The sequence below is a fragment of the Triticum dicoccoides genome, chromosome 2A (assembly GCF_002162155.2).
Source record: "Triticum dicoccoides isolate Atlit2015 ecotype Zavitan chromosome 2A, WEW_v2.0, whole genome shotgun sequence".
Lineage (NCBI taxonomy): Eukaryota > Viridiplantae > Streptophyta > Magnoliopsida > Poales > Poaceae > Triticum > Triticum dicoccoides.
This window is the reverse complement of record NC_041382.1, coordinates 134535701-134559868: the sequence shown is the minus strand read 5'-3', so window position 1 is coordinate 134559868 and position 24168 is coordinate 134535701. Positions and strand designations below refer to the sequence as shown.

The following is a 24168-nucleotide window of genomic DNA, read 5'->3' as shown; positions in this document are numbered from 1 at the left end:
GTCGATGAGGACTCGGGAGAACTTGCATGTGCGCCGTGCGATGATGGTGGGGTTGTGGACGAGGGTGTAACCACCCGGACTTGGCATGACTGCCGATTGATCCTCCCGGGTCCAGGTGATCGGGCGATCCGACCAATGCATGAACACTGGCTTGGCCGGGACGACGGTGTTCACCTCCTGCCGAAGGAGGTCGTCGCCGAGGCTGGTGAAGACGACGTAGGCCGCGTTCTGGTCCGGGTAGGCAGCGTCGCGCATCGCGCCGCTAGCTAGAGGCGGCGGTGGATGAGGTGGCGGCTGTCCAGCGCCCGGAGTAGGAGCCGGAGCCGGAGGGGGTGGGACGTCGCCCCTCATGATGCGCTTGGTGATGGCGCACTGCCGAAGCGTGTGCGTGGAGGGTCTTGCGCCGTTGTGGTACTTGCAGGGGTCGTCGAGCATCTGCTCGAAGCTCATGGAGGGTTGCCATGCCGTCTTGCCGGTTTGCCGGCGCTTTGCCGCCGGGTCCGCCGCGGGCTCGGTGGTCGCGACGAGCCGGTTGCCGCGATGCGGCGCCGGCTAGTTGGCCTTGCGCTTGTTGTTCTGGTGATGCTGCTGTCGGCTACTTTCGCCGGCCGGTTTCGGAGGGGGAACCGGCTACGCCTTGCCGGCTTCATCCAGCGCCACCTGGATCTTCATGGCGGAGTTGGCGTTGGCGAACTTGTCCGCCGTCACCATGAGCGCGGTCATGGTGGTCGGCTCGGAGCGTAAGAGCTTGTGCTTGAGGAGGGTGCCGTCTCGACACCCGTTGACGAAGTTCTAGATCACTTGGACTTCATGGACGCCCCCGCAGCTGTTCCGGAGCTCGGTCCAGCGTGCGAGTTACTCGCAGCCGGTCTCCGTAGGCCCTTGCACGCACATGGCGAGCTGGCTAGGGCGGCCGGGTCGCTTGTAGGTCCCCGTGAAGTTGCGGATGAAGGCTTCCTCGAAGTCCACCCATGTGTTGATGCTGCCCGTCGGCACGCTGTTCAACCATGTGCGGGCCGACCCTTGGAGCATGAGCGGTGCGTAGCGCATGGCGAGACGACGATTGGCACCGGTGATGCCAATGGACGTGGTGTAATCGGTGAGCCAGTCTTCTGGCTTCACCATCCCATTGTACTTGGGGGTGTCGCGGGAGAGCATGAATCCTTTGGGAAAAGGCTCCTCCCGGATGCGGGGTCCGAAGCACGCCGACCCGATAGCGCCGCTCTCCTCCATCTCCAGGGAGTGAGCGAGCCGATCGAGGCGGTGGCGAGCGTCGGCGTCGTCGATGGCGCGTGGGCCGAGTCGACTTGCGGCCAGGCCATGGGGGGCCGGGTCGGTTGGAGCCGGACGCCGGCCGTGCTGGCCGGGTCCGTGCTGGATCTCTAGGACGGGCTCGTCGCCCAATCCATCGGCGGCTGTAGCGGCCGGGTCGCACCGACTCCGGGTTCGGCCGGAGTGCGCCTCGCCGGGTGGCGAGGAAGCGGTGTGCAAAAGTTCCCCGGACCCGCCAAGGCGGGCGGATCCGGATCCCGTCGGCTTGGCGAGCTGGTTGAGGCGGTCCTGTTGGGTGTTGGCGGCGTGGAGGAGTTCGCGCATCCGCCTTATGCGATCTTTCAGCTCCTCACCCGCGAGCTGGTCCAGGGCGGCTGCGGCTGCCTGGGCAGCGCGCATGTTCTTCACTGGGGTCTCGTAGACGATTAGGAAGGCGCCGAGGGCCCGGCCGGTTGCTCCTCCTCGGGCACGCACATCGGCGACCTGGCTTGGGCCGGCCGCGGCGGGCTTGAATCCGTAGGCGGCATTGCACTCTAGTTGAGCGGCGTCCAGGCGACGCTTAGTGGCAGTGAGTGTCTCGGACAGGTCCAGCATCTGCTGGCGCCATTCCTCGAGCTGGGTTTGGGCCTCGGCGACGTTGGTGGCGTCGACAACGGTGCTGATGGGGATGCGGAGGCTCCGCATTGCAGCGTGCAATGGATCGGACGGCTCGATCCGTTCCACCGCGGCCCGGGCTTCGGCGGCCTTCCTCGTCTCGCTTGACGAGGAGGAGACGCCGTCGCCGGTGGCGAAGACCTCCACATGAACCTCTGTTGCCTCGACGGGGACGCCGCCGCCGAGGGAGAGGGGAGAGTCGGAGTAGCTGAGCACCTCGCTGGGGTACTCATCGGTCGCGAACGCATCAGAGATGCGCAGCGCGGCGAAGGAGGCGGCGAGCACGCCGATGACATTGTCCGCCAGCGCAACTGATAACCCACAAGTATAGGGGACCGCAACATCTTTTGAGGGTAGAGTATTCAACCAAATTTATTGATTCGACACAAGGGGAGCCAAAGAATATTCTCAAGTATTAGCAGCTGAGTTGTCAATTCAACCACACCTGGAAACTTAGTATCTGCAGCAAAGTGTTTAGTAGCAAAGTAATATGATAGTGATGGTAACAGTCACAAAAGAGTAACGAAAGCAAAGTAATGTTTTTGGTATTTTGTAGTGATTGTAACAATAGCAACGAGAAAGTAAATAAGCGTAAACCAGTATATGGAAAGCTCGTAGGCATCAGATCAGTAATGGATAATTATGCCGGATGCGGTTCATCATGTAACAGTCATAACATAGGGTGACACAGAACTAGCTCCAATTCATCAATCTAATGTAGGCATGTATTCCGAATATAGTCATACGTGCTTATGGAAAAAAACTTACTGACATCTTTTGTCCTACCCTCCTGTGGCAGCGGGGTCCTAATGGAAACTAAGGGATATTAAGGCCTCCTTTTAATAGAGAACCGGAACAAAGCATTAGCACATAGTGAATACCTGAACTCCTCAAACTACGGTCATCACCGGTAAGTATCCCGATTATTGTCACTTCGGGGTTAACAGATCATAACACATAATAGGTGACTATAGACTTGCAAGATAGGATCAAGAACACTCATATATTGATGAAAACATAATAGGTTCAGATCTAAAATCATGGCACTCGGGCCCTAGTGACAAGCATTAAGCATAGCAAAGTCATAGCAACACCAATCTCAGAACATAGTGGATACTAGGGATCAAACCCTAACAAAACTAACTCGATTACATGATAAATCTCATCCAACCCATCACCGTCCAGCAAGCCTACGATGGAATTACTCACGCACGGCGGTGAGCATTGATACGTCTCCAATGTATTTATAATTTTTGATTGCTCCATGCTATATTATCTACTGTTTTGGACTATATTGGGCTTTATTTTCCACTTCTATATTATTTTTGGGACTAACCTATTAACCGGAGGCCCAGCCCAGAATTGTTGTTTTTTTTGCCTATTTCAGTGTTTTGAAGAAACAGAATATCAAACGGAGTCCAAACGGAATAAAACCTTCGGGGACGTGATTTTCTCAACGAACGTGGTCCAGGAGACTTGGACCCTGCTCCAAGGAACAAAAGAGGCGGTCACGAGGGTGGGGGGCGCGCCCCCCTAGGGCGCGCCGCCCTGCCTCGTGGGCCCCTCGGAGCTCCACCGACGTACTCCTTCCTCCTATATATACCTACATACCCCCAAACGAACAGAGACGGAGCCAAAAACCTAATTCCACCACCGCAACTTTCTGTATCCACGAGATCCCATCTTGGGGCCTGTTCCGGAGCTCCACCGAAAGAGGGTCGTCATCACGGACGGCTTCTACATCATCATAGCCCCTCCGATGAAGTGTGAGTAGTTTACCTCAGACCTTCGGGTCCATAGTTAGTAGCTAGATGGCTTCTTCTCTCTTTTTGGATCTCAATACAAAGTTCTCCCCCTCTCTCGTGGAGATCTATTCGATGTAATCTTCTTTTTGCGGTGTGTTTGTTGAGACCGATGAATTGTGGATTTATGATCAAGTCTATCTATGAATAATATTTGAATCTTCTCTGAATTCTTTTATGTATGATTGGTTATCTTTGCAAGTCTCTTCGAATTATCCGTTTGGTTTGGCCAACTAGATTGGTAGTTCTTGCCATGGGAGAAGTGCTTAGCTTTGGGTTCGATCTTGTGGTGTCCTTTCCCAGTGATAGAAGGGGCAGCAAGGCACGTATTGCATCGTTGCCATCGAGGATAACAAGATGGGGTTTATTTCATATTGCATGAATTTATCTCTCTACATCATGTCATCTTGCTTAAGGCGTTACTCTGTTTTTAACTTAATACTCTAGATGCATGCTGGATAGCGGTCGATGAGTGGAGTAATAGTAGTAGATTCAGAATCGTTTTGGACTACTTGTCACGGACGTGATGCCTGTATACATGATCATGCCTAGATATTCTCATAACTATGCTCAATTCTGTCAATTGCTCAACAGTAATTTGTTCACCCACCGTAGAGTACTTATGCTCTTGAGAGAAGCCACTAGTGAAACCTATGGCCCCCGGGTCTATTCTAATCATATCAATATCCATTACTTTAATCTTGCTTTGCTTTTTTACTTTGCCTTCACTTTTCATTTGCATTTGTATACCAAAAATACCAAAAAATATTATATCTATCAGATCTCACTCTCGTAAGTGATCGTGAAGGGATTGACAACCCCTAATCGTGTTGGTTGCGAGTAGCTACCGTTTTGTGCGGGTACGAGGGACTTGAGAGTGGCCTCCTACTGGATTGATACCTTGGTTCTCAAAAACTGAGGGAAATACTTACGCTACTCTGCTGCATCATCCTTTCCTCTTCCGGGAAATCCAACGCAAGCTCAAGAGGTAGCAAGAAGAATTTCTGGCACCGTTGCCGGGGAGTCTACGCAAAAAGTCAACATACCAAGTACACATCACAATCCCTATCTCTCGCATTACATTATTTTCCATTTGCCTCTCGTTTTCCTCTCCCCCCAATTCACCCTTGCCATTTTATTCGCCCTCTCTCTCTATCCTCCCTCTCTATTTGCCAATTTTTCCTGTTTGCCCTTGTTTGCTCGTGTGCTAGTTTGTTTGCTTGTTTGTCGCGATGGCTCAAGATACTACCAAATTGTGTGACTTCACCAATACCAATAATAATGATTTCCTTAGCACTCCGATTGCTCCTCTTGCCAATACTGAATCTTGTGAAATCAATGCTACTTTGTTGAATCTTGTTATGAAAGATCAATTCGCCGGCCTTCCTAGTGAAGATGCCGCTACTCATCTGAATAGCTTCGTTGATTTATGTGATATGCAAAAGAAAAAATATGTCGATAATGATGTCGTTAAATTGAAGCTATTTCCTTTTTCGCTTAGAGATCGTGCTAAAGTTTGGTTTTCGTCTTTGCCTAAAAATAGTATTGATTCCTGGAACAAGTGCAAAGATGCTTTTATCTCTAAGTATTTCCCTCCCGCTAAGATCATCTCTCTTAGAACCGATATTATGAACTTTAAACAACTTGATCATGAACATGTTGCACAAGCTTGGGAGAGAATGAAATTAATGATACGTAACTGCCCTACTCATGGTTTGAATTTGTGGATGATTAAACAAATTTTTTATGCCGGATTGAATTTTGCTTCTAGAAATATTTTAGATTCGGCTGCGGGAGGTACTTTTATGGAAATCACTTTAGGATATGCTACTAAACTCCTAGATAATATTATGGTTAATTATTCTCAATGGCATACTGAAAGAACTTCTAATAAAAAAGTGCATGCGATAGAAGAAATCAATGTGTTGAGTGGAAAGATGGATGAACTTATGAAATTATTTGCTACTAAGAGTGTTTCTTATGATCCTAATGATATGCCTTTGTCTAATTTGATTGAGAATAATAATGAATCTATGGATGTGAATTTTGTTGGTAGGAATAATTTTGGTAACAATGCTTATAGAGGGAATTTTAATGCTAGACCATATCCTAGTAATCCTTCTAATAATTATGGGAATTCCTACAACAACTCTTATGTAAATTATAATAAGATGCCCTCTGAATTTTAGAATAGTGTTAAAGAGTTTATGAATTCACAAAAGAATTTTAGTGCTTTGCTTGAAGAGAAATTGCTTAAAGTTGATGATTTGGCTAGGAACATTGATAGAATTTCTCTTGAGGTTGATTCTTTAAAGCTTAGATCTGTTCTTCCTAAGCATGATATAAATGAGTCTCTCAAAGCCATGAGAATTTCCATTGATGAGTGCAAGGAAAGAACCGCTAGGATGCGTGCCTCCAAAGATGCCTTTATTAAAGTGTGTTCTTCCAATTCCTATGAAAATCAAGATGAAGATCTAAAAGTTATTGATGTGTCTCCTATTAAATCTTTGTTTTGCAATATGAATCTTGATGAAACTGAATATGATCTTCCTTTACCTAGAAGGCGTTCTAAAAATTCAGAGTATTTAGATCTTTATGATGAAATTGATGAAAGTGGGATTGAAAGAAATAAAAATCTAGACGTTGCTAAACCAACTATATTGGATTTCAAGGAATTTAATTATTAAAGTTGCTCTTTAATTGATTGTATTTCCTTGTTGCAATCCGTGCTAAATTCTCCACATGCTTATAGTCAAAATAAAGCCTTCACTAAACATATTGTTGATGCCTTGATGAAATCTTATGAAGAAAAACTTGAGTTGAAAGTTTCTGTCCCTAGAAAACTCTATGATGAGTGGGAACCAACTATTAAAATTAAAATTAAAGATCATGAGTTTTATGCTTTGTGTGATTTGGGTGCTAGTGTCTCTACTATCCCCAAAACTTTGTCTGATTTGCTAGATTTTCGTAATTTTGATGATTGCTCTCTAAACTTGCATCTTGCGGATTCTACTATTAAGAAACCAATGGGAAGGATTAATGATGTTCTTATTGCTGCAAATAGAAATTATGTGCCCGTAGATTTCATTGTTCTTGATATAGATTGCAATCCTTCTTGCCCTATTATTCTTGGTAGACCTTTCCTTAGAACGGTTGGTGCGATTATTGATATGAAGGAAGGGAATATTAGATTTAAATTTCCATTAAAAAAGGGCATGGAACACTTTCCAAGAATGAAAATAAAATTGCCATATGAAACTATCATGAGAGCCACTTATGGATTGCCTACCAAATATGGCAATACCTAGATCTATCCTCGCTTTTATGCCTAGCTAGGGGCGTTAAACGATAGCGCTTGTTGGGAGGCAACCCAATTATATTTTTATTCATTGCTTTTTTCTCCTGTTTAGTAATAAATAAATTATTTAGCCTTTATTTTGGTTGTGTTTTTTGTGTTTAATTAGTGTTTGTGCCAAGTAGAACCGTTGGGAAGACTTGAGGAAAGTCTTGTTGAACTTGCTGTAAAAAACAGAAACTTTAGCGCTCACGAGAACTGCTGTAATTTTTATTTGGAGAGTCCTATTTAGTTAATTATTTTTGCAGATGATTAATAGATAAATTCCTCACGTCCAGCAACTTATTTTAGAATTTTTGGTGTTCCAGATATTGTGCTAGCTACAAATTACTACAGACTGTTCTGTTTTGACAGATTCTGTTTTTCGTGTGTTGTTTGCTTATTTTGATGAATTTATGGTTAGTAAAATAGTTTATAATCCATAGAGAAGTTGGAATACAGTAGTTTTAACACCAATATAAATAAAGAATGAGTTCATTACAGTACCTTGAAGTGGTCTTTTGTTTTCTTTCGCTAACGGAGCTCACGAGTTTTCTACTTTAAGTTTTGTGTTGTGAAGTTTTCAAGTTTTGGGTAAGGATTTGATGGATTATGGAACAAGGAGTGGCAAGAGCCTAAGCTTGGAGATGCCCATGGCACCCCTAAGATAATCTAAGGACACCTAAAAGCCCAAGCTTGGGGATGCCCCGGAAGGCATCCCCTCTTTCGTCTATTTCTATCGGTAACTTTACTTGGAGCTATATTTTTATTCACCAACATGATATGTGTTTTGCTTGGAGCGTCTTGTATTATTTGTGTCTTTTGTTGTTAGTATGCCACAATCATCCTTGCTGTACACACCTTTTGATAGAGCCATACATGAATTAGAATTTGATAGAATACTCTATGTGCTTCACTAATATCTTTTGAGCTAAGTAGTTTTGCTCTATGTGCTTCACTTATATCTTTTGAGCGTTATAATTTTGCTCTATGTGCTTCACTTAGATTTTTTAGAGCACGGTGGTGGATTTGTTTTAAAGAAACTATTGATCTCTCATGCTTCACTTAAATTATTTTGAGAGTCTTAATAGCATGGTAATTTGCTTAATAATAACATGCTTGGTATTCAAGATTTGTGAAACTTTCTTTTGAGTGTGTTGAATACTAAGAAAAGTTGGATGCTTGATAATTATTTTGAGATGTGGAGGTAGTAATATCAAAGTCATGCTAGTAGAGTAATTGTGAATTTGAGAAGTGCTTGAGTTAAAAGTTTGCAAGACCCGTAGCATGCACGTATGGTAAACGTTATGCAACAAATTTGAAACATGAGGTGTTATTTGATTGTCCTCCTTATGAGTGGCGGTCAGGGACGAGCGATGGTCTTTTCCTACCAATCTATCCCCCTAGGAGCATGCGCGTAATACTTTGGTTTTTGATGGCTTGTAGATTTTTCCAATAAGTATATGAGTTCTTTATGACTAATGTTGAGTCCATGGATTATACGCACTCTCACCCTTCCATCCTTGCTAGCCTCTTCGGTACCGTGCATTGCCCTTTCTCACATCGAGAGTTGGTGCAAACTTCGCCGGTGCATCCAAACCTCGTGATATGATACGCTCTTTCACACATAAACCTCCTTATATCTTCCTCAAAACAGCCACCATACCTACCTATTATGGCATTTCCATAGCCATTCCGAGATATATTGCCATGCAACTTTCCACCATCCAGTTTATCATGACACATTCATCATTGTCATATTGCTTAGCATGATCATGTAGTTGACATAGTATTTGTGGCAAAGCCACCGTTCATAATTTTTCATACTTGTCACTCTTGATTCATTGCATATCCCGGTACACCGCCGGAGGCATTCATATAGAGTCATACTTTGTTCTAGTATCGAGTTGTAATCATTGATTTGTAAATAAATAGAAGTGTGATGATCATCATTAATAGAGCATTGTCCAAAAAAAGGCCAAATAAAAAAAAGAAATGCCAAAAAAAAGAGAAATGCAAAAAAAAGAAGACCCAAAAAAAAGAAAATAAATAAAAAGGGGCAATGCTACTATTCCTTTTTTCCACACTTGTGCTTCAAAGTAGCACTATGTTCTTCATATAGAGAGTCTCTTGAGTCATTACTTTCATATACTAGTGGGAATTTTCATTATAGAACTTGGCTTGTATATTCCAACAATGGGCCTCCTCAAGTGCCCTAGGTCTTCGTGAGCAAGCAAGTTGGATGCACACCCATTTAGTTTTCTTTTGTTGAGCTGTCATACATTTACAGCTCTAGTGCATCCGTTGCATGGCAATCCCTACTCCTTGCATTAACTTCAATCGATGAGCATCTCCATAGCCCATTGATTATCCTCGTTGATGTGAGACTTTCTCCTTTTTGTCTTCTCCACATAACCCCCATCATTATTCTATTCCACCTATAGTGCTATATCCATGGCTCACGCTCATGTATTGCATGAAAGTTTATGAGTTTGAAATTATTAAGGTATGAAACAATTGCTTGGCTTGTTATCGGGGTTGTGCATGATGAGAGCATTCTTGTGTGACGAAAATGGAGCATGACTAAACTATATGATTTTGTAGGGATGAACTTTCTTTGGCCATGTTAATTGAAGAAAACATAATTGCTTTGTTGGTTTGCTTCAAGTATTATTATTTTTATGTCAATATGAACTTTTGTCTTGAATCTCCCTAATCTGAATATCCATACCACAATTAAGAAGATTTGCACTGGAATTATGCCAAGTAGCACTCCGCATCAAAAATTCTCTTTTTATCATTTACCTACTCGAGGACGAGCAGGAATTAAGCTTGGGGATGCCTGATACGTCTCCAACGTATCTATAATTTTTGATTGCTCCATGCTATATTATCTACTGTTTCGGACTATATTGGGCTTTATTTTCCATTTTTATATTATTTTTGGGACTAACCTATTAACCGGAGGCCAGCCCAGAATTGCTGTTTTTTTTGCCTATTTCAGTGTTTCGAAGAAACGGAATATCAAATGGAGTCCAAACGGAATAAAACCTTCGGGAACGTGATTTTCTCACCGAACGTGATCCAGGAGACTTGGACCCTGCTCCAAGGAACAAAAGAGGCGGTCACGAGGGTGGGGGGCCCCCCCTAGGGCGCGCCCCTGCCTCGTGGGCCCCTCGGAGCTCCACCGGCGTACTCCTTCCTCCTATATATACCTACATACCCCCAAATGAACAGAGACGGATCCAAAACCTAATTCCACCGCCGCAACTTTCTGTATCCACGAGATCCCATCTTGGGGCCTGTTCCGGAGCTCCGCCGAAAGAGGGTCGTCATCATGGAGGGCTTCTACATAATCATAGCCCCTCCGATGAAGTGTGAGTAGTTTACCTCAGACCTTCGAGTCCATAGTTAGTAGCTAGATGGCTTCTTCTCTCTTTTTGGATCTCAATACAAAGTTCTCCCCCTCTCTCATGGAGATCTATTCGATGTAATCTTCTTTTTGCGGTGTGTTTGTTGAGACCGATGCATTGTGGGTTTATGATCAAGTCTATCTATGAATAATATTTGAATCTTCTCTGAATTCTTTTATGTATGATTGGTTATCTTTGCAAGTCTCTTCGAATTATCTGTTTGGTTTGGCCAACTAGATTGGTAGTTCTTGCCATGGGAGAAGTGCTTAGCTTTGGGTTCGATCTTGTGGTGTCCTTTCCCAGTGATAGAAGGGGCAGCAAGGCAGGTATTGCATCGTTGCCATCGAGGATAACAAGATGGGGTTTATTTCATATTGCATGAATTTATCTCTCTACATCATGTCATCTTGCTTAAGGCGTTACTCTGTTTTTAACTTAATACTCTAGATGCATGCTGGATAGCGGTTGATGAGTGGAGTAATAGTAGTAGATTCAGAATCGTTTTGGACTACTTGTCACGGACGTGATGCCTGTATACATGATCATGCCTAGATATTCTTATAACTATGCTCAATTCTGTCAATTGCTCAACAGTAATTTGTTCACCCACCGTAGAGTACTTATGCTCTTGAGAGAAGCCACTAGTGAAACCTATGGCCCCCGGGTCTATTCTCATCATATCAATCTCCATTACTTTAATCTTGCTTTGCTTTTTTACTTTGCCTTTACTTTTCATTTGCATCTTTATACCAAAAATACAAAAAAATATTATATCTATCAGATCTCACTCTCGTAGGTGACCTTGAAGGGATTGACAACCCCTAATCGCGTTGGTTGCGAGTAGCTATCGTTTTGTGCAGGTACGAGGGACTTGAGCGTGGCCTCCTACTGGATTGATACCTTGGTTCTTAAAAACTGAGGGAAATACTTACGCTACTCTGCTGCATCATCCTTTCCTATTCGGGGAAATCCAACGCAAGCTCAAGAGGTAGCAAGCATCATGAAATTGGTGATGGAGGATGGTTGATGATGATGACGGCGACGTATCCCCCTCTTCGGAGCCCCAAACGGACTCCAGATCAGCCCTCCCAAGAGGTTTTAGGGCTTGGCGGCGGCTCCGTATCGTAAAACGCGATGAAATCTTCTCTCCTATTTTTTTCTCCCCGAAAGCATATATATAGAGTTGGAGTTGGAGTCGGGGGGTCTCCAGGGGGCCCACGAGGTAGGGGGCGCGCCCCGACCCTCATGGAAAGGGTGTGGGCCCCTGGTCTTCATCTTTGGCGATGATTTTTTATTATTTATTGTAAGATATTCCATGGAGTTTCTGGTCATTCTGAGAACTTTTGTTTTCTGCACATAAAACAACATCATGGCAGTTCTGCTGAAAATAGCGTCAGTCCGAGTTAGTTCCATTCAAATCATACAAGTTAGAGTCCAAACCAAGGGCAAAAGTGTTTGGAAAGTAGATACGACGGAGACGTATCAACTCCCCCAAGCTTAAACCCTTGCTTGTCCTCAAGTAATTCAGTTGACAAACTGAAGGAAATAAAGAAAAACTTTTACAAACTCTGTTTGCTCGTGTTGTTGTAAATATGTCAAGCTAGCATTCAAGTTTTCAGCAAAGATTATAACTAACCACATTTTCAATAATTCTCAGGTCTCGTGATTACTCATATCAATAGCATAATCAACTAGCAAGCCATAATAATAAATCTCGGATGACAACACTTTCTCAAAACAATCATAATATGATATAACAAGATGGTATCTCGCTAGCCCTTTTTGAGACCGCAAAACATAAATGCAGAGCACCTTTAAAGATCAAGGACTGACTAGACATTGTAATTCATGGTAAAAGAGATCCAATCATAGTCACACCCAATATAAATTAACAGTGATGAATGCAAATGACAGCTGCGCTCTCCAGCTAGTGCTTTTAATAAGAGGGTGATGACTCAACATAAAAGTAAATAGATAGGCCCTTCACAAAGGGAAGCAGGGATTTGTAGAGGTGCGAGAGCTCAATTTTGAAATAGAGATAATTAATATTTTGAGAGGTATACTTTCATTGTCAACATAACAACCAAGAGATGTCGATATCTTCCATGCTACACATATTATAGGCGGTTCCCAAACAGAATGGTAAAGTTTATACTCCCCCTCCACCAACAAACATCAATCCATGGCTTGCTTGAAACAACGAGTGCCTCCAACTATCATCAGTCCCATGGGGAGTTTTGTTTTGCAATTATTTTGATTTAGTTTGCATAAGGATTGGGCATCCCGGTGACCAGCCATTTTCTCGTGAGTGAGGAGCGGAGTCCACTCCTCTTGAGAATAACCCGCCTAGCATGGAAGATACATGCAACCCTAGTTGATACATGAGCTATTCGAGCATACAAAACAGGATATTTATTTGAGGTTTAGAGTTTGGCACATACAAATTTACTTGGATCGGCAGGTAGATACCGCGTATAGGAAGGTATAGTGGACTCATCTGGAATAACTTTGGGGTTCAAGGGATTGGATGCACAAGCAGCATTCCTGCTTACTACAGGTGAAGGCTAGCAAAAGACTGGGAAGTGACCGACTAGAGAGCGACAACAGCCATGTACATGCATTAAATTAATAAACATTGGATGCAAGCATGAGTAGGATATAATCCGCCATGAACATAAATATCGTGAAGGATATGTTGATTTGTTTCAACTACATGCGTGAACATGTGCCATGTCAAGTCACTTCAATCATTCAAAGCAGGATACCACCCCATCATACCACATCATAACCATCTCAATAGCATGTTGGCACGCAAGGTAAACCATTATAACTCATAGCTAATCAAGCATGGCACAAGCAACTATGATCTCTAATTGTCATTGCAAACATGTTTATTCATAACAAGCTGAATCAAGAACGATGAACTCATCATATTTACAAAAACAAAAGAGGTTGAGTTCATACCAGCTTTTCTCATCTCAGTCATTCCATCATATATCATCATAATTGCCTTTCACTTGCACGACCGAACGATGTGAATAATAATAAGAGTGCACGTGCATTGGACTAAGCTGGAATCTGTGAGCATTCAATAAATAGGAGAATACAAAGCAATATGGGCTCTTCTATCGGATAAACAATAATGCATATAAGAGCCACTTCAACAATTTAATTATGGTCTTCTCCTACTGACCCCCAAAGAAAAGAAATAAAACTATTTACACAGGAAAGCTCCCAACAAGCAAAAGAAGAACGGGAAATATTTTTGGGTTTTCTTTTTAATTATTACTACAATAAGAAAAGTAAACTACTACTATTTTTTTGGTTTTTCTTAAGGTTTATCAAACACACAAGAAGAAAGCATAAAAGGAAATAAACTAGCATGGATGATACAATGAAAAAGTATGAACACCGACATCTAGCAATGAGTCTGTGTGAACATAAATGTAATGTCCGTGAGAAATACGTACTCCCCCAACCTTAGGTTTTTGGCCTAAGTTGGTCTATGGCCACGGCTGGCCTGGCTGATATCCATAATAATAGTTGTTGGGGTCGTACTGTGATGAAGAAGACTCTGACTGCCATTGGCTGACAGCCATTTCCGGATCCCAAGAATAAACAGACTGTCGTGGAGGCTCCTCTTGTGGTTCCGATTCCGGGGTTGGTGCAGGGTTCCGGTAGGCGTGGATAGTTGTCAACGGAACAAGGTACGTGCCTACAGTGAAATCAAACAAAGAAGGAGCAAGCAAGGTAATAGTCTCAGGATGATGTTTATTAAAGAACAATTGATATTTAAGCTCTCCTTCCCTATTCTTAACAATAAAATCATGTGCTACCATACTTTTATAATCTAAATAAACACGAGACATCAGCTTTTCTTCCTTCTCATAATGCCTAATAGGTATGTTAAAATGTGTAGCGAGGCGTGAAGCATAAATGCCTCCAAAGATGGGACCCTTAGTACGGTTCATACTTAACCGTCTAGCAAAATGCCTCCAAAGAGTTATCACCGTATAAGCCGTGGTGCAAAATAATAATATCAGGGATACTCAGGTTCCCACAGTTTCCGCGACCAATTAAGCAACAACTAGCAAATAATGCAAAGTAGCGTAAAACAGGAAAATGTATGCTAGTGATTCGTGCATCGGAAACCTTCCTTGTTTCCCCTATAGTGATAGTGTCAATAAATCCCTCCACATCATCACGATGTGGTTCTTCTGTCTTGCCCCCAAAAGGGACTAAACAAATCCGACAGAAATCATAAAGTGACATCTCCTTATGCTCATCATATAAATGAAATTCCATCGTAGGTGGTGAGTTCTTAGAATGAAAATGAAAGTTTTGCAGAAAGGTATTTGTGAGCAAGAGATACTGATCGGATTGGTCGTGGAGGAAAGCGGTAAGGCCTGCAGTCTGAGCCAACTCATGAAAATCTTCATAAATCCCGGCTGCTCTCAAGAAATCCTCGGAAGGCCATTCACACGCCCGAACCTCCGCGGTGCACGGCAAATTATACTTAGGCCTCGGTGCCTTTTCCTTCGAGCTTTGGCTCGACGAGCCCCTCAATAATCTCTTCATCATTTTCTGAAAAATTCTGAAATTTTTAGTAACTTCAAAATAAAAGTAAACCAAACTCAATAATATTGATAGCAACCACTCCTACAAGTGCCTAGGGCCTATATCATGCATCAAAACTACTTTTGACCATATAAATTTGACATGCAAGCTCAAGAACAGGGTCACCTAAGCAGAAAACATTTGCAATGAATAAAGCACTAGAACAAAAACTAATTGGACCAATGGAGGAGTCACATACCAAGGAACAATCTCCCCAAGCAGTTTTCTGAGAGGTGCTTTGAGCAAGGAGATCGAAAATGCCAGCATAGAGGGCTGGAACTTGTGCTTGAGTTGGTTTTTCGTGTTTGTGGGAGGAAGAAGAAGAGGATGGTGCAGTAATAAGTGGAGGAGGGCCACCGTGGGCCTACGAGGCAGGGGGCGCGCCCTCCACCCTCGTGGCAAGGTGGTTGGCCCCCTGGTGTGTTTTTTGTTCCATAAATCCTCAAATATTCTAGAAAAAATCATATTTAATTTTCAGGCCATTTGGAGAACTTTTATTTTCGAGGTATTTTTATATTGCACGGATAATCAGATAACAGACAGAAAATTATTTATTTTTACTTTATTTCAACTAAATAACATAAAGTATAGAGAGGGTATAGAAGGTTGTGCCTCTAGTTTGATCCATCTCATGCTCATCAAAAGGAATCCACTAACAAGGTTGATCAAGTCTTATTAACAAACTCATTCCGATTAACATGAAACCGGAGAAATTTCGAATAACACTAGGTTACCTCAATGGGGATATGCACAATCCCCAATAATAAGTATATCATATTTCTTCTTGACAGTAGGAAGAGGAAATTCAAAACCTCCAAATATAATTGATGGAATTTTTCCGATAGAATTGATACTATGAACTTGAGGTTGTTTCCTCGGAAAGTGTATCGTATGCTCATTACCATTAACATGAAAAGTGACATTGCCTTTGTTGCAATCAATAACAGCCCCTGCAGTATTAAGAAAAGGTCTTCCAAGAATAATAGACATACTATCATCCTCGGGAATATCAAGAATAACAAAGTCCGTTAAAATAGTAACGTTTGCAACCACAACAGGCACATCCTCACAAATACCGACAGGTATATCAGTTGATTTATCAGCCATTTGCAAAGATATTTCAGTAGGTGTCAACTTATTCAAGTCAAGTCTACGATATAAAGAGAGAGGCATCACACTAACACCGGCTCCAAGATCACATAAAGCAGTTTTAACATAGTTTCTTTTAATGGAGCATGGTATAGTAGGTACTCCTGGATCTCCAAGTTTCTTTGGTATTCCACCCTTAAAATTATAATTAGCAAGCATGGTGGAAATTTCAGCTTCTGGTATCTTTCTTTTATTTGTAACAATATCTTTCATGTACTTAGCATAAGGATTCATTTTGAGCATATCAGTCAATCGCATACACAAAAAGATAGGTCTAATCATTTCAGCAAAGCGCTCAAAATCCTCATCATCCTTTTTCTTGGATGGTTTGGGAGGAAAAGGCATGGGTTTCTGAACCCAAGGCTCTCTTTCTTTACCATGTTACCTAGCAACAAAGTCTTTCTTATCATAACGTTGATTCTTTGATTGTGGGTTATCAAGATCAACAGTAGGTTCAATTTCTTTATCATTATCATTACTAGGTTGAGCATCATCATGAACATTATCATTAACATTTTCATTATGTTCATGTTCATTGCGAGATTGTGTTTCAGCATCATACATAGAGATATCATTTGGATTATCAGGTGGTTCAGCAATAGGTTCACTAGAAGTTTGCACAGTTCTATCATTTTTCTTTTTCTACTTTTTAGAAGAACTAGCTGCATCAATTTTATTTCTCTGAGAATCTTACTCAATTCTCTTAGGGTGGCCTTCAGGATACAAAGGTTCCTGAGTCATTCTACCAGTTCTAGTAGCCACTTTAACAGCATAATTATTTTCCTTACTATTCATCTCATTGAGCAATTCCTTTTGAGCTTTAAGTACGTGTTCTACTTGAGTGGTAACCATGGAAGCATGTTTACTAATAAGTTTAAGTTCACCTTTAACATTAGCCATATAATCGCCCAAGTGTCCAAGCATATTTGAATTGTATTTTAATTGTCTACCAAAATAAGCATTAAAGTCTTCTTCCTTAGCCATAAATTTATCAAACTGATCTAAGCATGGGCTAGCAATTTTAGTAAATGGGATTACATCTTTATCATATCTATAGAGAGAATTTACCTTTACTACCCGTGTCGGGTTATCGAGGTCTGGAGGTTCTTCAATAAATAAAGGATTAAGATCATATGTTTCTTCAATAGGTGGTAAATTAAGACCATGTATTTCTTCAGTAGGAGGTAAATTCTTAACATCTTCAGCTTTAATACCTTTTTATTTCATAGATTTCTTTGCCTCTTGCATATCTTTAGGACTGAGAAATAGAATACCCCTCTTCTTCGGAGTTGGTTTAGGAATAGGATCATTAATTGGAGCAGGAACTGGCTCAGGAGGTGCCCAATTATTTTCATTTGTCAACATATTGTTCAATAAGATTTCAGCTTCATCCGGTGTTCTTTCCCTGAAAAGAGAACCAACACAACTATGCAGGTAATCTGTGGAAGCATCGGTTAGTCCATTATAAAAGATATCAAGTATTTCATTTTTCTTAAGAGGATGATTAGGCAAAGCATTAAGTAACTTGAGAAGCCTCCCCCAAGCTTGTGGGAGACTCTCTTCTTTAATTTGCACAAAGTTGTATATTTCCTTTAAAGCAGCTTGTTTCTTATGAGCAGGGAAATATTTAGCAGAGAAGTAATAGATCATATCCTGGGGACTACGCACACAACCAGGATCAAGAGAATTAAACCATATTTTAGCATCACCCTTTAATGAGAACGGGAATATTTTAAGGATATAAAAGTAGAGAGATTTCTCATCATTAGTGAACAGGGTGGCTATATCATTTAATTTAGTAAGATGTGCCACAACAGTTTCAGATTCATAGCCATGAAAAGGATCAGATTCAACCAAAGTAATTATATCAGGGTCAGTAGAGAATTCATAATCCTTATCAGCAACACAGATAGGTGAAGTAGCAAACGCAGGGTTAGGTTTCATCCTAGCATTTAGAGATTGCTTATTCCATTTAGCTAATAACGTTTTGAGTTCATATCTATCTTTGCAAGCTAAAATAGCTAAATAAGCTTCTTGATCAAATAAATAACCCTCAGGAATAACAAGTGATTCTTCATCATCACTTTCATCATCATAATCAGATTCAATATTTTCAATCTCTCTAGCCCTAGCAAGTCGTTCCTCGAGAAAATCACCAAGTGCACAATAGTATCAAGCATAGAATTAGTTTCATCATAAGTATCATGTATAGCAGAAGTAGCATCATCAATAACATGCGACATATCAGAACGAATAATAGAAGCGGGTTTAGGTGTCGCAAGCTTACTCAAAATAGAAGGTGAATCAAGTACAGAGCTAGATGGCAGTTCCTTACCTCCCCTCGTAGTTGAGGGATAAATTGTTGTCTTAGCGTCTTTCAAATTCTTCATAGTGTCCAGCAGATATAAATCCCAAGTGACTCAAAGAATAGAGCTATGCTGCCCAGCAACGGCGCCAGAAATTAGTCTTGATAACCCACAAGTATAGGGGATCGCAACAGCTTTCGAGGGTAGAGTATTCAACCCAAATTTATTGATTCGACACAAGGGGAGCCAAAGAATATTCTCAAGTATTAGTAGCTGAGTTGTCAATTCAACCACACCTGGAAACTTAGTATCTGCAGCAAAGTGTTTAGTAGCAAAGTAATATGATAGTGATGGTAACAGTAACAAAAGAGTAACGAAAGCAAAGTAATGTTTTTGATATTTTGTAGTGATTGTAACAATAGCAACGGGAAAGTAAATAAGCGTAAACCAGTATATGGAAAGCTCGTAGGCATCAGATCAGTAATGGATAATTTTGCCAGATGCGGTTCATCATGTAACAGTCATAACATAGGGTGACACATAACTAGCTCCAATTCATCAATGTAATGCAGGCATGTATTCCGAATATAGTCATACGTGCTTATGGAAAAGAACTTGCATGACATCTTTTGTCCTACCCTCCCGTGGCAGCGGGGTCCTAATGGAAACTAAGGGATATTAAGGCCTCTTTTTAATAGAGAACTGGAACAAAGCATTAGCACATGGTGAATACATGAACTCCTCAAACTACGGTCATCACCGGTAAGTATCCCGATTATTGTCACTTCGGGGTTAACGGATCATAACACATAATAGGTGACTATAGACTTGCAAGATAGGATCAAGAACACTCATATCATGTATTCAGATCTGAAATCATGGCACTCGGGCCCTAGTGACAAGCATTAAGCATAGCAAATTCATAGCAACATCAATCTCAGAACATAGTGGATACTAGGGATCAAACCCTAACAAAACTAACTCGATTACATGATAAATCTCATCCAACCCATCACCGTCCAGCAAGCCTACGATGGAATTACTCACGCACGACGGTGAGCATCATGAAATTGGTGATGGAGGATGGTTGATGATGACGACTGCCACAAATCCCCCTCTCCGGAGCCCTGAACGGACTCCAGATCAGCCCTCCCGAGAGGTTTTAGGGCTTGGCGGCGGCTCCGTATCGTAAAATGCGATGGAATCTTCTCTCCTATATTTTTCTCCCCGAAAGCAGATATATAGAGTTTGAGTTGGAGTCGGGAGGTCTCCAGGGGGCCCACGAGGTAGGGGGGCGCACCCCCACCCTCGTGGAAAGGGTGTGGGCCCCCTAGTCTTCATCTTTGGCGAGGATTTTTTATTATTTATTGTAAGATATTCCGTGGAGTTTCAGGTCATTCCGAGAACTTTTGTTTTCTGCACATAAAACAACATCATGGCAGTTCTACTGAAAACAGCGTCAGTCCGGGTTAGTTCCATTCAAATCATAGAAGTTAGAGTCCAAAACAAGGGCAAAAGTGTTTGGAAAAGTAGATACGGCGGAGACGTATCAGAGACGGACTCGTCGGTGTAGGAAAAGGGCCCCGTCTGAAGCATGCTCCCGGCCAGCTCCTTGAGCTGCCCCACGGTGGGCGCCAACTGTCGTGGTGGGCGCACGGCAGATGCCAAGGGATGGCTAAAGAGAGGAGGAGGCTCGAGGGCGCTGGTGGGCTCCAGAGGCGAGGTTGGCATGAGAGGGCGCGGGACGCCGGACATACCCAGGTTCGGGGCTCTCCGGAGAGATAATACCCCTAGTCCTGCCGAGTGTTGTTGGATGATCGATAGTACAATGTCGCTCCTGGAGCTGTATGGAAGAGGAAGGAAACTGGCCAAGGCTTAGGCAGTTCCCTCTCCTTGGGTGTTACTAACTTGGCGAGTGTGATGTAATGAGTTCTCTGGTGTGTCTATATCTCTCCTCTCTCTCTCTCCTTGCATGAGGGCTCCTGGGGGGTTTTATAGGTCACCCCCAGGGGTAGAATGGTAATGTTATAAGTGGGTGGGTCCATAGTGTCGGCGTCCGGGGACCCGGGCTGGGTCCTGCTGAGGGCTTGTGGTTCGCCGGTTTCCCCTAGGTATGGGCCCCGCATGCCTACGGGGACTGTGCGCTGTCTTGTCAATCGTCAGGGCGTGGGCGAGTCGAGTCGTGTACAGTGCTCTCCGTCAAGTCGTCGCTTGCTGTTGTCAGCGGCGGGGGCGGGGGCACTGTAGCCACGCCGACCTTGGTCAGCGGGTAGGTGAGGAGCACTGTTGCTACGTATCGGCTGACCAGAGGCATGGGCGGGGCACTATCACCTCGGTCATCATTGATTGAAGCCTTGTCCCATCGCACGGCCTGGACGGGACAGGTGCTGACTTGCGGCTGGATTGCGTAGCACGCCATGGGTGGTGCTGTCTTGTTGAGGAAGCTTTGGCCGTGCCGGGTTCGGCTGTCTTGCACTAGTTGTTGAGGCCGAGTCGGCATGTCTTGCCGGGTCGGCTAGTCTGGCCGGCTTGCGGGGCTTGGCCGGGTCGAGCGACCCGTCCAAGCGCATGCCGGTATTGAGGGGCAGTGCTGACCCTGTTGTTTTCGAAGAAGATCCGGGTTCCGTTGCCTGCCCGGGGTCCATCCCCCCAACAGTGAAGCAAGAAAGTAATTCCAGAAGCTCGGTACAAGGAAGATCAAATCATCGAAGCGGGCTTGTGAGTCAACACTCACCAAGCTAGGAATTACTAATGATTTCAATTTTCTTTGTGATAATGCCAGGTTGCATCATTTTGTTTATCAGGGATGTGAGATATATGAATGCATGACGCTTGAGTTTCTTAGTACTCTCTTGCGTAATGTTGGTTTGATGCCAAATACATATGAGGAGCAGATCACTTTCCGTCTCTTGGACCAAGACTTCGACATCACATCTTGATGAGTGGTGTAATAACTTTGGCTTCCCCAACAATGATGATGATCATCGATATGTTAATGATTTCACTGACCCGCTCCCGAGGCAATCCTTCTATCAAACGAGTCGCTATGGATCACTTCCGCCATCCAACGCTAGCGCGTGCATTTCAAACTCTTTTTCAACAAACCTGATAGAATTCATGCAAAACTCGACTGGATTTCATATAAACATGATGGATTTCATACAAACCGAGCGGAAACGTTAATATTTTGGACATATTTTAACTAAAAAGGTAAAATTATGTGCACGTAGTCACGGGGAGCTCCACTCCCACGATACAGATAAACTACACTAGTCTACGACCTGTCTCGATGGATCCCTTTGTCTTATTCTTCCCACGTATCTTTCCTACGTCCGGCTACGCCGCTCATCGGGTTGACAAAGTGGGCGCTTCAGCCGGAGGGGAAGGTGCTTCCGTGGAGCCCAGACGGGTGTGCCCGGGACTGTCTGAGATAATGACTGGATAGGTCACCAGCTGTACAAGCCGCCGGCGCGCCAGCGATGGCCTCCATGGGATACAAACGGGGGCGGCCTCCCGTGTTCTACTTCTCTATGATGATGACGGCAGGCGCGGACGTGCTGGACGCCACCTCGTCGACATTCGCGTAGCCGGCTTCTTTCTTTGCATGCATGGTGTGGCGGATGGCGCGCTCGCAGGCACTGGAGGCGGCGATGCACGTGCCGCTGTGCCGGGATGGAGCAATTCTCCACTCCCCCGCGAGCTGGATTCGGGCGGCGAGTTGCTGAACCATGCCCCGGCTTGGGGCGGCAACTGGTTCCGTCGGGCTAAGCGAGGGAGGTGGAGCAGCGAGATGCGTCGCTCGTATCCGGCGGGCTCGGCGGGTCATCCATCCGGCTTTTATGCCGGAGAACCGCTCTTCCGCCTCGTCGGATGCCATCGAAAGAGTGGAGAAAATGGTGAAGGAGGAGATGGGGAGCGGTGGAGTGATGCGATTCTTGCCCGGCATCTGGCCTCATTTAAATAGATGGTGGACGGGAGGAGCTTGTCCGGCGTTGCGTTTAATGTCGGCCCGCTCGTGAACGGACGTGCGGCTGGAGTAGGCTTCCACGCGGGTTTAATGGAGGCGTTTGCATGCGGCGAGGAGGTGTGTTTAGCCAGGCGTGCAGTGGGCGCCACCTCGGCCGGTGCGCCGTTTCAATGGCGAAGACAATGTGACGCCGCGTCCGCCTAAGCCGCATTCAATGTGGAGCATCGTGCTCTATAATGACATGAATGCGGGCAACTGGACGACGTGCGGGAAGCGCGCGTGCCAGGAGGGGGGTTGGGGGGGTAGGCCAGGGTGCTTAGAAGCAGGCGTGATAGTGGTCCGGACTCCCGGACCCCCCTCCCCCTCCCCCGTTTGTCTCGGGAGAAAACACGTCCATACCATTCCACGGACCGATACAGCCCCGTGTTGAATGACTTCGGTGGTCCGGACAACCTTGTCTAAACGCATGCGGGAAGTTTAAGCCCTAAAAATGCGTGAAAAAATGGTGTAGTTTTCTCATAACAATGCTCACAACATTCGGATAAGATAGATGAGCAGAAGTAAATACAGTCGATGTTACCGAAGCCTACAAATCCACGGAACAACTGCAACTGAGCAATCTTCTATATCTAAATAGCTAGCCCCTACTAAGGTATTTCTCTCAGCATGCAAGCATGCCACCTCATCATTCAACATGCATAAAAAAAGACCCACCTCAATATGCAACTATGCATATTAAAAATCCACTACAACATGCATGCATGTAAAATTCCATTTTATTATGTTATTTACATTTAATTCTTATATACTTTCAGAAACTATTGTTTCAAGAATTCATGTTCCATATAATCAAAATCTCATTGAAATATTGCAAACATTTCCGCAACAACGTGTGGGGCATCATCTAGTACCACATAAATTGGTCGACAGTGATACCACGGATAAAGATCACAAAAAAGGAGACAACTCCTCAGTCGATCTGCTGTACCCTTTTCTCGTTTCAGATAGAAGTTCGCCGTTCACGTTTTAGTCGCGACAAGGCTAGGCCACGCACGCCATGGCAGATAGCAACAACTCTGAATAGAGAGCCAGGCAGCAACGTAGCCAGTGCTGTCCTGTAAATCGCGCATCCCATGCTACGGTACCGGCAGAGATTCTCACGTACGCGCCTAGGCCTAGCTCACCGCTCGATCGGTGCTTCGGTGCTGTCTCTGTGGTCCAGAGCGAGCTGGTGACGTGACGGATGCCAAACCAGACGCGGCGCCGCTCGGGTCACACCTTCGTCGCCTGCGACGCCAGCTGAAACTGATCCGGTCACCTCACGTACGTCCCGAAGGCCAAGATAGGTATAAACCCGGAGCTCGATCGGCACACGACAAGCTTACTTGAACCCAAGCACCGTGCTCCAGCCAGTGTCAGTGTGTCACTCGCCACCCCTTCGCGGTCACTTGGAGCTCTGTACAGTCGCTCCATCGTTTTCGATCGACGTTGGGTTCATCGTCGACCCTCATGGCGCCGGGCGGTCTCTTGGGCACGGCGGCGGTGGCCGTGATGGTGTCGCTGGCGGTCCACGTCGCGCTCCACTGCCCCATCCAGCCGCTCCCGTCGCCGCCGTCGCCCGCGCGGCACCCTCCCAATAACCTCCTCCAGGTCA

At 44.3% G+C, this 24168-nt stretch overlaps 1 protein-coding gene across 1 annotated transcript in view; it reads left to right on the top strand.

Moving 5' to 3' along the window:
- Positions 1–24168, top strand: part of LOC119357737 (protein STRICTOSIDINE SYNTHASE-LIKE 4-like) — a 31449-nt gene that overhangs the window by 5193 nt on the left and 2088 nt on the right. The gene's annotated exons all lie outside the window — the stretch shown is intronic.